General features: G+C 46.9%; 1 long non-coding RNA gene across 1 annotated transcript in view; it reads right to left on the bottom strand.

Annotated features, from left to right (window-relative positions):
- LOC143908063 (uncharacterized) overlaps positions 1 to 12,420 on the bottom strand; it is a 182,088-nt gene that overhangs the window by 135,395 nt on the left and 34,273 nt on the right. The window lies entirely within an intron of this gene.

Here is a 12,420-nt window from a genome sequence, read left to right as displayed (position 1 = left end):
CCTTAACATGCACTTTCCCTACGGTTGACCCGTCCAGCTGTGTCAACTCGTACACCACCGGAGAGATCACCCGTTTCACTCGTAAGGGTCCCTGGAATTTCGGCGCCAGTTTTCCCGCGATATTCTGTGCGGCTGACGACAGCACGTGCTGCCGCCTTAATACTAAGTCCCCGACTCGGAATCTTCGCGGCCGCCTACGCAGATTATAATGCGCGGCCTGCTTCTGGTTCGCCTGGTCCATATTCTCCGCCACCCATTCTCGAACGGCCCTTAATTCGATCATCCGCTGGGACCACTCCGCCGGGTCCCGCGGCTCCACCTGAGTCACGTCCTCCCCCTGGTCACGCAACAAGTTCGGCGGCACTAGCTCACGTCCCAAATTCACGAACGCCGGTGACGCTCCCAACGACGAATGCGCCGCCGTATTATAAGCAAAACGAAACTGTGGAAGGTATTTATCCCACTCCCGATGATCCCTCTCAATAAACGACACGATCATTGTTTTCAGGGTCCTATTGACCCTCTCCACGGGGTTGGCCTGCGGGTGGTACGGTGGCACCGTGGCGTGCGTGATGCCATGCTCCTCAGCGAAACCCTTCATCACGCGATTCACGAACTCAGTTCCATTATCCGTGAGGAGGATCTTCGGCGTACCCCACCGCGACACGATAAGATCCTCCAACGCCTCTTTAATTTTCGGGCCGGTAGCCGCTCGCAAAGGCTTCAACTCGATCCATCTTGTGAATAAATCTTGGATCACCAGAAGGTACTGGTAGCCGGCCTTGCTGCGAGGCAAGGGCCCCACTATGTCCGCGGCGATCGAAGTCCACGGCCCTTCTATAACGCGGCGGCCCATCCACCCCGCGGGACTAGCTTGCTCGACCTTCGTCCTCTGACATGTGTCGCACGTCCGAATGTACCGAGTGACCTCGCGAAACATATTTGGCCAATAGTACGACACGGCGAGACGCTGATATGTCTTTTCGACTCCCAAATGACCGGCCTGCGGCGCGTCGTGGGATTCGCGAAGGGCCTCGGCGCGTAATTCTCTCGGCAATACCAGCTTCCACCGGTCCAAATCCTCAACTATGTCCGAAATCACCGGTCGCGGTCGCAAAAAGTATAGCTGCCGATCAACTATTTTCCAGTGAGCAAACCGCTTCGGGTCAGTCGCTACCTCTCTATACCGCCTGCGATACCACTCGTCACTTGTACCCTCACACTCCTCGATCTCGATGGCGGCGTTTACTCTTCCACCTTCCGCGCTTTCGTACATTCGCGACAAGGCATCGGGCACGTGGTGTAGGGCTCCCTTGCGGTACTCCACTGTGTAATCATACTCTAATAATTCTAACGCCCATCGGGCCAAACGACCCGTGGGATTTTTCAAGTTGTGGAGCCACCGCAAGCTACTATGATCCGTAACTACGGTGAACTTGTAACCCTCTAAGTACGGCCTAAACTTCTGAATGGCCCACACCACGGCCAGGCACTCTTGTTCAGTCACCGAGTACCGCTTTTCCGGGTCCGACAACACGCGACTGGCATAGGCTATTACGCGTTCTTCCCCCTCTAGGTTCTGAGTCAAGACCGCCCCCAACCCAACCGAGCTCGCGTCGGTTTGTAACACGAAAGGTTCTTTAAAATCTGGGCATGCCAGGACGGGGGCCGCCATTAAGCTACTCCTAATGCTATTAAATGCATGAACTTGTTCATCCCCCCACTCCCAGCGCCTGCCTTTCTTCAAAAGGCGGGTCAAGGGCTCACTTAGCGTCGCGAACTCCGGTATAAACTTCCGATACCACGATGACATCCCGAGAAATCTACGCAATTGTCTCAGTGTTCGAGGCGCCGGGTACTCTAGCACGGGGCGCGTCTTTTCTGGGTCCACCGATACGCCTCCCGCCTCCACCACAAAGCCTAAATACTTAACCTGAGATCTGCAGAACTCGCATTTATCCATATTAATCGTTAATCCCGCATCTTTAATTTTATCTAGCACTCGTTTTAGCCATTCGAGGTGTTCCTCGAAAGTCTCCGTCGCGATAATTATATCGTCTAGGTACGCGAAAACGAAAGGCTCCATTTCCGGGCCTATTAAACTATCTAATAGTCGCTGGAACGTCGCGGGGGCACCCGTTAATCCGTATGGCATTCGGACGAAATGATATAAGCCTTTTCCCGGGACGCTAAACGCGGTAATCTCTCGGCTATCTTTATTCAACGGAATCTGAAAGTAAGCCTGGCTAAGGTCGATTGTAGAAATATATTTTGCCGAACGTAACTTATTGAGTATCCCGTCCATTGGTGGTATCGGGTACGCGTCCTTTTTAGATATCTTATTAACTCCGCGGAAATCCAGGCAAAACCGGTACTTGCCATTCGATTTCTTCACCATCACGATTGGGTTCGACCATTGACTTACTGACGGCTCAATTATTCCGGCTGCTAACATTTTATCTACCTCTGCGCGGATTGCTTCTTGCACCTTTGGCGAGACTAAATAGCAGCGTTGCTTTAGCGGCGGATGATCTCCTACTTCTATTTTATGTTCGGTTAGGTTGGTCAAACCGGGGTCTCCCGATGGTGCTACTATTTTCCGTAAAAAATTTTCCAGATGTTTTTCCTGATCTTTAGTTAGCTCCGCGAGCCCACAAACGCGGGGGTCCGTTTCTTTCAATTGAAACTGGTAGCGGACACGAGGCCTATCCGCGAAATGCCACTCCCCTTTTCCGAAGTCTAGCGCGATACCGAACTTTGTCAGGAAGTCCATCCCCACGATACACGGCACGGCCAAATCCGGCAATATGCCTACCGAGATCTTCCGACTCCGGTCCTTTAGATGGATAGAAAGCGAGGCTTCTTTTTGAATCGGGGCTATTTGTCCGTTTGCCATTCGGATTGTTGCGCCCCCCTCTCGCGTGGTTGGGACGCCTAAACTTTTTACTATTTGCATCCCCTCGCGACCGAGGAGCGTCATGTTCGAGCCCGAGTCCACCAACGCTAACAGGGGCCGGCCGCCTATCCGGATTGTAATATACTTCAGCGGGGGGAATTCGTCGGGATCGAGCGTCACGTACGAGAGTTTTTCTTCCGGGGTATTCGCTGTCCGGGCCTCGTTCTCGATAATTGGGGGCGTAGGGACCCGTCCTACTGACCCCCTTTCGCGTTTCCCGAACACCTAGGGCATGTCCGCGTCGTAAACCCCGGGTTCCCGCACCGGTAGCAATGTTGCCGTCGAGCCGCCCTGCAGGTCCTCGCCCGATGGCCCGTCTGATCGCAGTTCCAACATTTTAAGTTGGAATCATCGGGAACCGATCTCGGTATGGTGGCGTCGGTGGACGCTGCGGCGCCCCAGGCCTTCCCTCTACTTGGGTCTCCCTGAGCCACGGCCTCCCCCGCGGCAACGGTATTCGGGGATCGCGGTTTCCCCTTCGGCGCGTGGTACGCTAAGTCCGGAAAAAGTGACTGTTCCGGTAACAAGGGGGGTCTATACATTTTGTCCGCGAGGAGGGTTCGTTCCGTCCGCGTAGCCAAATCCTCCAACGTGTGAAAATCGCTAAACTCCCACCGTCGAATCGCGAACTGTAGCCGCGGCAATAAGTTCCGGTGGGCTAATGTGAGCTGCTCCGGGAGGGACCACGGAGGGCTCATTCGCGTGAACAAAGACCGTAAGCAGGTCAAATATTCGACCGCCGGCTCGTGTTCTCCCTGCGTTCGTCGCTGTATCTCTTCCCGAAGGGTCGTTAAATAGTCCGGGTCGCCAAATCGACTTCGCCACGCGTGTTCGAAATCCCGCCAATCCCGCCAATTTTCGCTTTCCAATCTTACCCAATATAGCGCGGTACCCGAAAGGAATAGGGGCAAGCACTTAAATAGTTCGGCGTCATCCACGTGAATAATGGAGCGGGCTTCCTTAATCCGTAACAAAAATGCTTCCGCGTCGCTACCGCGTTGTCCGGAGAAGTGGAGGTTCCACTTTCTCATTATATTATAAGCCTCGGCCGCGGATCCGCGCGTATTTCCTCTATCATGGCGCGGCGGGTACTCTATTCGCGGCGGGGGTGCCCGCTGATAAGTTTCCCCCCATGTTTTGTGGGGGTCAGGCGGAAAATTGTACGCCCCCAGACTCACGAAGGGGTCCTCCCTTCCCGTCGCCTTATCCCTCGGGGTCGCCCCCTGGTCCCCCTGAGGACTAGCCGATTGTATTTCGATGGCCGACGGGGGTGGGGGTGGAGCCGGTTGGTCGTTCATTGTTTTCCGAATCGACTTTTCCTCAAATCTAGCTAAACGCGCGCGTAAAGTTGGCAAAATTCCGGCCGTGTCCAACCCCCGATCTTCTAAATGTCGCACCGCTTGTTCTTTCGTTAGGCGGTTGATCCACCGAAGAGGCGATTCCAGCAAGTCGTCCTCCCGCATAGGAGTCCTATTCGCCTCCCCTTATGACGTCCACCGAACGCGAAACCGAAGACCCCAGCAAGGCCTTTTTCCTTTTCCCAATACGCGGAATTACCAAGTACGTTATTATTCTCCTAGCTTATTATTTGGACGACGAGGTATGCCAGTCGCAATATTATCGAACGGTATTTACTTTCGCGAAACTTAACCGAAATCGAATCAACACAGTCCCCGAAATCGTAAACAGGCAGGAATTCGACTGAAAAACTCAAGTTCCCGAATACCGGCCGTGTGCGAACCAAAACAAAGTCGAGCGAAGCGGCCTTCACTCGGCACTACACACCGCATTCATGGCACCAAAATTCCAGGGCCACGAAATAATAATTCGAAAATCCGATCGAACATATAACTAACACAAGAGAATCACATAAATCATAGGGGAACACATAAATATAATGATTGCACAAAACAAATTCACTTGCGCACGCTCTCTCTCCCGATTTTCGTTAATTGGTAATTTTCGGGCGAGAGGCCCCACGTTGGGCGCCAAAATTTACGACGACGACGACGATGTCCTCACGGTCTCGCCGGCCGTGGAGGAGCGCGCCGTCGCTTTCTTCACTATAATCTCTATCAATATTCGCGATACTGCTCTCCGAAACCCCGATGGTAGCTCGACTGAGTATTTTAGAGATGTTATGTTGGGCGCCAGGTGCGATTCCTCGCACCACGATTCACGAGATCGCAGTATTTCTCAGGCGTGGGCTTCTTTGATCAACCGCGGATGGAATAGGGGAGGGAGCGTAGCGCAATCATCACACTCAAATACATAAAACATTAAATTATATTTCGGTTAAGGCAGATAACAAGTGGACGATAGCGAGTTCCACGGCGAACAAGCAGAATTCGAGCACACGCCACGTGTCACCCCACGAGCGCGATACTCATTCCGTCGCTGAGCTGCACGGCAATCCCGATTGAATTCGCACAAGAGTATTCCCCGACATAAGTTGCGGCGAATTCCTCCCGGACGGTCAAACGCGAGATGCTAACCAATAACCAACGCAATCTCCTTAAACAATTACGCAATTTCCCTACGGTCTACCGCGACAACGCCGGGGATCTTCTCTCCCCTCGAAACGCACGAATGGCCCCACCCGTTAACTCAACACAACCGTGGGCCATTAATCCCGATGAAACGCACGTATAGCTACTTACAATTGGCATGAACTTAACCGGCAACGATAACTACGAGGCCCTCTCGCGCGCGAGAGCCACTTCTCAAAACTACGGCACGGTTAAGCCAACGGCGTTCATGAGATTCCACGCGACGAAATCACCCGCAACGAAATTACGCGAACGAAATTACTCACAACGAAATCATACGCAACGAAGTACACGGAACGATATCACAACGAAATTACATGTACGCTGACTGTCGGCGGCCGTACGTTTTCATCCCGAGGCGGGCACTCGCGATCACTTCGTCGCACGGGCCCCTCCCGCGGTATGGCGCTCGATATTCGTTAATTACAGCCGATTTCATACTTTACCGCGGCACAACGCGACTCCCGGGAGGGCCTAGGTATTCTCGCGATCTTAATTCGAGGAAGGCTGAGCAGTGGCCCTTACAAATTCGTCTCGTTCCGGCGGCTCGTCACTCGCTCTTAGGGCTGGATGTTACCGGGATGGCGGCTCGCTCGACAGTGGCGTTTCCTTGATCCGGCGGGACCACGCAGGGCCCGCGCGCGCCCGCGCGCGCCGGTTTCCCTAGCCTGATCGGTGCTGCGCCCTGGCCTGCCAGCGATCCCTCTAGGCGATCGTCGCGCCCTTCGCGAGCGCCCCTCGTCACTGCGCCCATCCGCCGGCCGGGGTAGTTTTGAAGTCCGCCTATTTGAGACCGGCTGTCCAGGCCGCGTCTCATCGTCCGGTTCCTCGACGGCCAGGCTGGACGGGCCATGGCTCGTCGACCGGGAGCGGTACTCAGCGGTGGTGGCCCCGTTCCTAACGGGGACCTTCGTCGGGGCGTCCCCCGTATCCGGGCTGCAGTGCTCTCGTGCCATCCGTGACGCCTTGACAGGTCATCTGATCTGCCGGTTGTGGGCCCCAGCGTGACCCGCCCGCCGATCGTACGCCCTCGGAAGCTCCTGGTTGTCCAGCCGTAAGTCCCTCGACGCGGCATAAGCCGTTACACTCGTCGTGACCCTGGCCATCTGCTCCGCACTCCCTCGACCTGTAACGCTCGCAAAAGGTCTTAATCCTAACCTAAAAGCTCGCTCTCCGCCCGCCTCGGGCGGAGGCACCATCCCTGACGCCTCCCTCGGCCGAGCTCCCATCTGGGGTAAGGGACGCGACTTTTGTCACGTCACAATATATACATAAATCTATCTCCATTCGCATTTATATATGACGTACGAATGCGTCCAATTTATAAAACAAGCATAACTCTCTCGGATTAAATAATAGAAATTACTTTAGGAGCAATTACCTCTTTTTCTCATCTTCATCTGCGCGACTTTTACGTGCGAGTTCAGCAGAGACGAACGGATGAAATACAGGATTAGATTTCAAAAAATGACGACGACTTCTTCTGCGAGGCTAAAAGAGATTTTCTGCAGCAGGAAAACGCGGGATATAGGCGTGTCGGCATGTCGGCGAACTTTTTCCTTAAAATATTCGCTCAGCCCCCCGGGAACTCGCGTGGAAATCGCTACCGCGAGCGAACGACAGATGCGGCAGAATACCCGTTGCTCGCTCACTGCAACAGCAGCAGCAGCAGCAGCAGCAGCAACAGCTCGTGAAATTGTGATGGACCGCCATCCTGCCCATTCGATCAGACTTACCTCACTCAGATCGAATATACATTCCGCGACATTCCATCCCTCCCTCGTCCTCGCTGCGTCGTCTACTTCCTCCATCCCGCCTCTCTACCTTGCCCATGAGACATCTTCCGATACCGAGACAGCGACCTCATGAGATTTTACGAGCCGACGATGCGATTCCGTCCTATCTAACCCCCCCCCCCATCCACCCTTGCGCCCACGCTACACCATGTCGCGCTACTTTTGCATCGTATCGCCGTCATTGCATCCGAGACTTTCAGGATTATATCGCTCGCATCTTCCTCCGTAAAATGCACGCTGGTCTTATTTCGGCCACGTGGCTCGCATGCAGCAAGTTTTTCAGAGCGCTCTTCGACCATTGTCGTATAAGTTTTTCGAAATTCTTCATATAAGAAGTAGATAATGACCAATATATATGTGTACATAATACAAAATAAATAGATAATTTAGATCGATTTTTAATCGATTGCCACTAATATTAATTTGTTCTGTATGTGAGAGAATTTTAAACACATTATTTCTATATATAAAACCCATTATTACTCGATCTTATAATAACAACCCTCTGCTAAAATAATACTTCTCACATAATTAAATTAGTATTAATAGCCAATGTAATAATTTGATGTTAAATTTTACTTGAATTTCTCTATTATTGGCGACAAATTTATTGCAAAAAATATCTTTGCCAAATATTCTGGCATCTCAAATTCCGATTCCTTCACTTTCCGACACGAGGATTCTTCACACACTTCTATTTATAATACTTTACTATCGACATATCAGAGAATTAGTAGATATCTCTATTAGAGTAGTTCGAGATATAGTTAATCTCTCTATTTCGAGCTAGTCAGTCTATATTTGTATATAAAAACGTTTTGAAGGCAGACTAAGTATTTTTGTATTTCCAAATTTATCGCTAAAATATAATCTCTGTGGTTCTTGTTAAAAGTTTTACCGACTAATTTGATATAAAATGAAAATAGAAAATTGTTGCGTTTCAAGTATCATTTTTGACATTTCGCAGTAAAATCTCTCCGAAATGCGAAATTGTCTTCGGTCAACGTCGTTATAGATAAAAAGATGCGAAGTGCGACGTAGTATGCTGTACCCTTTACATGTAACTACTTCGACATTATTCATAATAAAGATGAAAATAGAGCGCGATTCGCTAAATGTCGGCGCGCGCGATGGCGAGTGGCAGAACAAAATAAAATCAGTCGTCTGTTTGGTGTATATCGGTTGCTGCACTATATTTCGGGCTCGTCGCTTCGCGTCAGACATTCGAAACGCTTCGGATAAAAATTTCAGAAGCACGAGCGACGACGCCGCGATTTGTCTGTTTTCGCAACGAAATAGGGACGATTCAATTTCGAAAAACCTTTACCGCGAGCGAGATAAACGAAGCAAAGGCTTGTTCGACATGCAGTACTGTCGAAATAGATACGTGGATAGCACGCAATCAGAAATTGAATAATTATAGAGCCTCGAATGTCTGTGATTTATATAACTTCTTATATATACACATATGTGCAAGCGTATAATAATTATTATACAATAAAAATAATATTGTGATTATACAAAAAAATAAAATTATTTTACTTGCTTGTCCCTTCGAAATTTACCTGTTACATACATTTTTTATTTTTAATTTATAATTTAAAAACGAATCTCTTTCTGAAATATTAGCTCATTAGCTCTCACAGCCAAGCAAAGTCAGTATATATTTTTATCGAACCGTTTTCCGTTTGCCGGCACTGCCTTTTCCGAAAATTCAGGCCAGGAACATATAAATTCCATTTCTCAAATAATTTTCTAGTGGGCTCGACGAGAGACGCTTTCATATGAAAATCTCACGACTGTCAGATCGTCGTAAAAATTTATGTCACCGGGATGAACGGTGGCGTTAAAAACAACCCAATATTTTCAACGCGCCGCGTGTTTGTCCCAGCGATTCTCTATATCCACAGGGAGCACATCAAATTTGCGCAGGCGGACGAGTGCGCCGAATGAAAGCTAGAACGATAAAGTGTTCGCCGGACTACTACAAAACTAGCGTAAAAGTTCCGTCCGGCGGGACTTAAAAAAAGCGCTCTGTTATAAATTTTTGAAATAAACGCGGCAGTAAATGCTGCGCGCTCTTGTAGGACTCCGGATATTTTAACATCCGTTCGCAATGGAACATCCTTTGCATCTCCGCGAAAGAAAGTGCCACTTAAGCGCGGTTACTCCTTTCTCCTTCCACCCCTCTTTTTTCTCTTCCCCCCCCTCTCTCTCTCTCTCTCTCTTACACCACTTCGTTATAAATAAATTATCTTCAGCTTCTTGTAGCGTTAGAGTGATAAATTAACGGCGGAGAGATATGACGAGAATCAAGGTAGAAGAGAAGAGCTTTGCACGTGTGTGCACGGGAAATATTTACATAAAACAGGAAATATCCGTGATATAATTTAAAAGTGGCAAGGTATACCACTTTTAAACGAGAGAAAAACTCTCACAATCAGATTTTACAAAAATATTAATACACTCAACTCTCTTTTTATACGGTAGATACGTCCCGCGTGAGAATAAAACGCATTATTTATGGAAATTAATTTATTATTAAATAGGAATTGAAATTAATGTCTATGTTACATAAATGTTACAAAAAACCCGCGTTATTTAAAAAAGCTGTATAAAAAAATCGCGAAAAAAGGAGTATGTGTATAGTATGTAATGAGGATAATGAGTCTTGAAGAGATCCTCATTTATTTCTCCCGCGCTATTTTTTCTCCATTTCTTGCTCTCGAAAATGGCGAGGACTCTCTATACGGTTTTCCCTTTGACCGATCAATCGTCAGTGAGCGCATTTTCGGATCGTTTGCGTTCTACAATTCTGCATTGGGCGAAGAGGAAAGCACCACTCGACATTTCGGCCCGGAATGAAGCCGACCGGACACAGGGAAAATACCATCTCAATTTGATTCGATTAAACAGGAAATAGGCAGCGTGTATTTCCAATCTATGTGTGGTATATATTTGCAATTGATTAATCGCCGTACGGCCCGGCCGCGAAGCCAAATTGTCTAAACGCCGGAATCTATTTTTCCAACGGGCGTGCGAATCGCCGATTACCGAACCCGCCGTCCAAACGCTGAAAATAACGATCGTCGAAGCGCATACAAAACATGCGGTCGTCGTGTATGCCCACGAAAATAGTAATAATTTAATTAAAAATTTTGTCTATATTAAACACATCTCAATCGATATAGAATATAGATACATCCGCAACGCTTTGACACGCGACGACGCGATAAATGATAAAGCCAGCAGACAAAGTTTCCATTTTCATCACGAAACTGATCCGTCTTACGGATCACATAATACATGCGTTTTTACGGCGCATAAGTAAGGACAATATAAAGAAACTCTCAAATAAAAAGTCGCGAAATTGTAAGCCGCGAGTTACGCAATATCGTTCTACGTAAAACTCTCTTTTAAAAAGGCGTGACTGGCACTTCTTTTTTTTTTACGATTCACCGACATGCGCCAGGTACAAGATACATTTTTCAGGGAAGTGCCTGGCACGGCGCGCCAAAAGAAATCGAAAACGCAAAGATAAGTCGTAAAAATGATATTTATTATTCTTCTAATGGCCGCGCGTTATGAATACTTCAAACTCGAAAGTAGAATGATATAATGAATATGCACCGAGAAATGCACGAAGTATCCGAGTGCACATCGAACAATGTTTTAAATTCAAGATAGATTTGGTTAGTGCATATTTACATATTATACTTATCATTCAATACAGCTTTACTTTGACCCCTTAGCTTTAAACGCCTTTAATGATTTAGAGTTATATAATTTTTCTTCATTTTCATTTCTTTATCGCTTTTATTTATTTGTTCGTTCCCAAACTCAATAAATATTCGCTAAGTTGAGACAAGCGTCACATCATGCGGACACGATAACGCATGTTGGCGTAACAATGTTCTAATTGTGCGTGACAATACAATGTTAAATCCATTACACGTAAATGCAGCGTATTTGAATTTGTCGAATATTTGACAAGTGAACGCATTGTTTGGAACCGGCTCCGCGCGCATTCGCGAAAGTCATAAATTCCGCTGACAATTAGAGCGCAAACGCATACTGTCTATTCGAAATATGTGTAATACATGTATAAATACACATGTATAGTACCACGAGAATATCCGGCATTGCGTGCAGAATGAAGTTGTCATCTACGTCGCCATAATCTTGGATAAATATTTGCCTCGTATTTAACGTAGAGAACGACCAACTCTCGTGCAATCATAACATCATAATGTGGCAGGGGATTAAGATGTGTGCAAAGTATGTATTAGGGTGTATAAGAACCGTTTGCGTTTATCTCGCTGTCGTATACCGCGGGCGATAAGTTTTATAATTTGGTTAAAAATAGAGAATTTAAATTCACTTTAAAACATTTTCACGATACACACCTATATATAATTCTATATTTCTTTTTGCATGTGTATATTTTACTAGATGCATAAACAACATATATTTTAAACATAAGACCAGCATTATCGATAAAATCGAGGGAACAAAGCTTTCCCGGTAAAACAAATTACATGCACAAATTATAAATATTAACCCAATTATATTGTTTTTGGTTAATTCATTGTACACTGTATTATCGGTATCAGATAGCATTTAATATTACTGTAATAATTTATTATATTTGCCGAATAAAAGTTTGCCTCGGCAAACGAATAATATTTTGTTCCAGGCGTAATTGCATTTCAACAGTCGAGACCGATGAAAACCTTTTAATCACGAAAGATACTATGCGAACCGGTTCCAACGCTGCAATTGCGTTATTTTTTATTCAAATAAAGAAAGTTTTATTTCTTTGCAGTTGTTTATATTTAAACAAATATATACATATATATATATATGTATATATATATATATATATATATATATATACCGCATTTGAAAAATACATGACAAATATTCGCAGTGAAGAATACTAATTCGCATAATAATATAATTACAAATTATACCTTCTTCTCCTAATACCATTATTTGTTACATTAAATCTATTGTTTAACTTATATTATCAATTTGACGGTGTATCGCATTTAAACGACGAATTAGTCGCTGAGCAATTAAATTGCTCATTGGGTTACAAAACGTTCCGTTAACGTTG

The sequence above is a fragment of the Temnothorax americanus genome, unplaced genomic scaffold, assembly GCF_048541705.1.
Source record: "Temnothorax americanus isolate GAGA-0224 unplaced genomic scaffold, ASM4854170v1 Scaffold9, whole genome shotgun sequence".
Lineage (NCBI taxonomy): Eukaryota > Metazoa > Arthropoda > Insecta > Hymenoptera > Formicidae > Temnothorax > Temnothorax americanus.
This window is presented reverse-complemented; position numbering and strand designations above follow the sequence as displayed.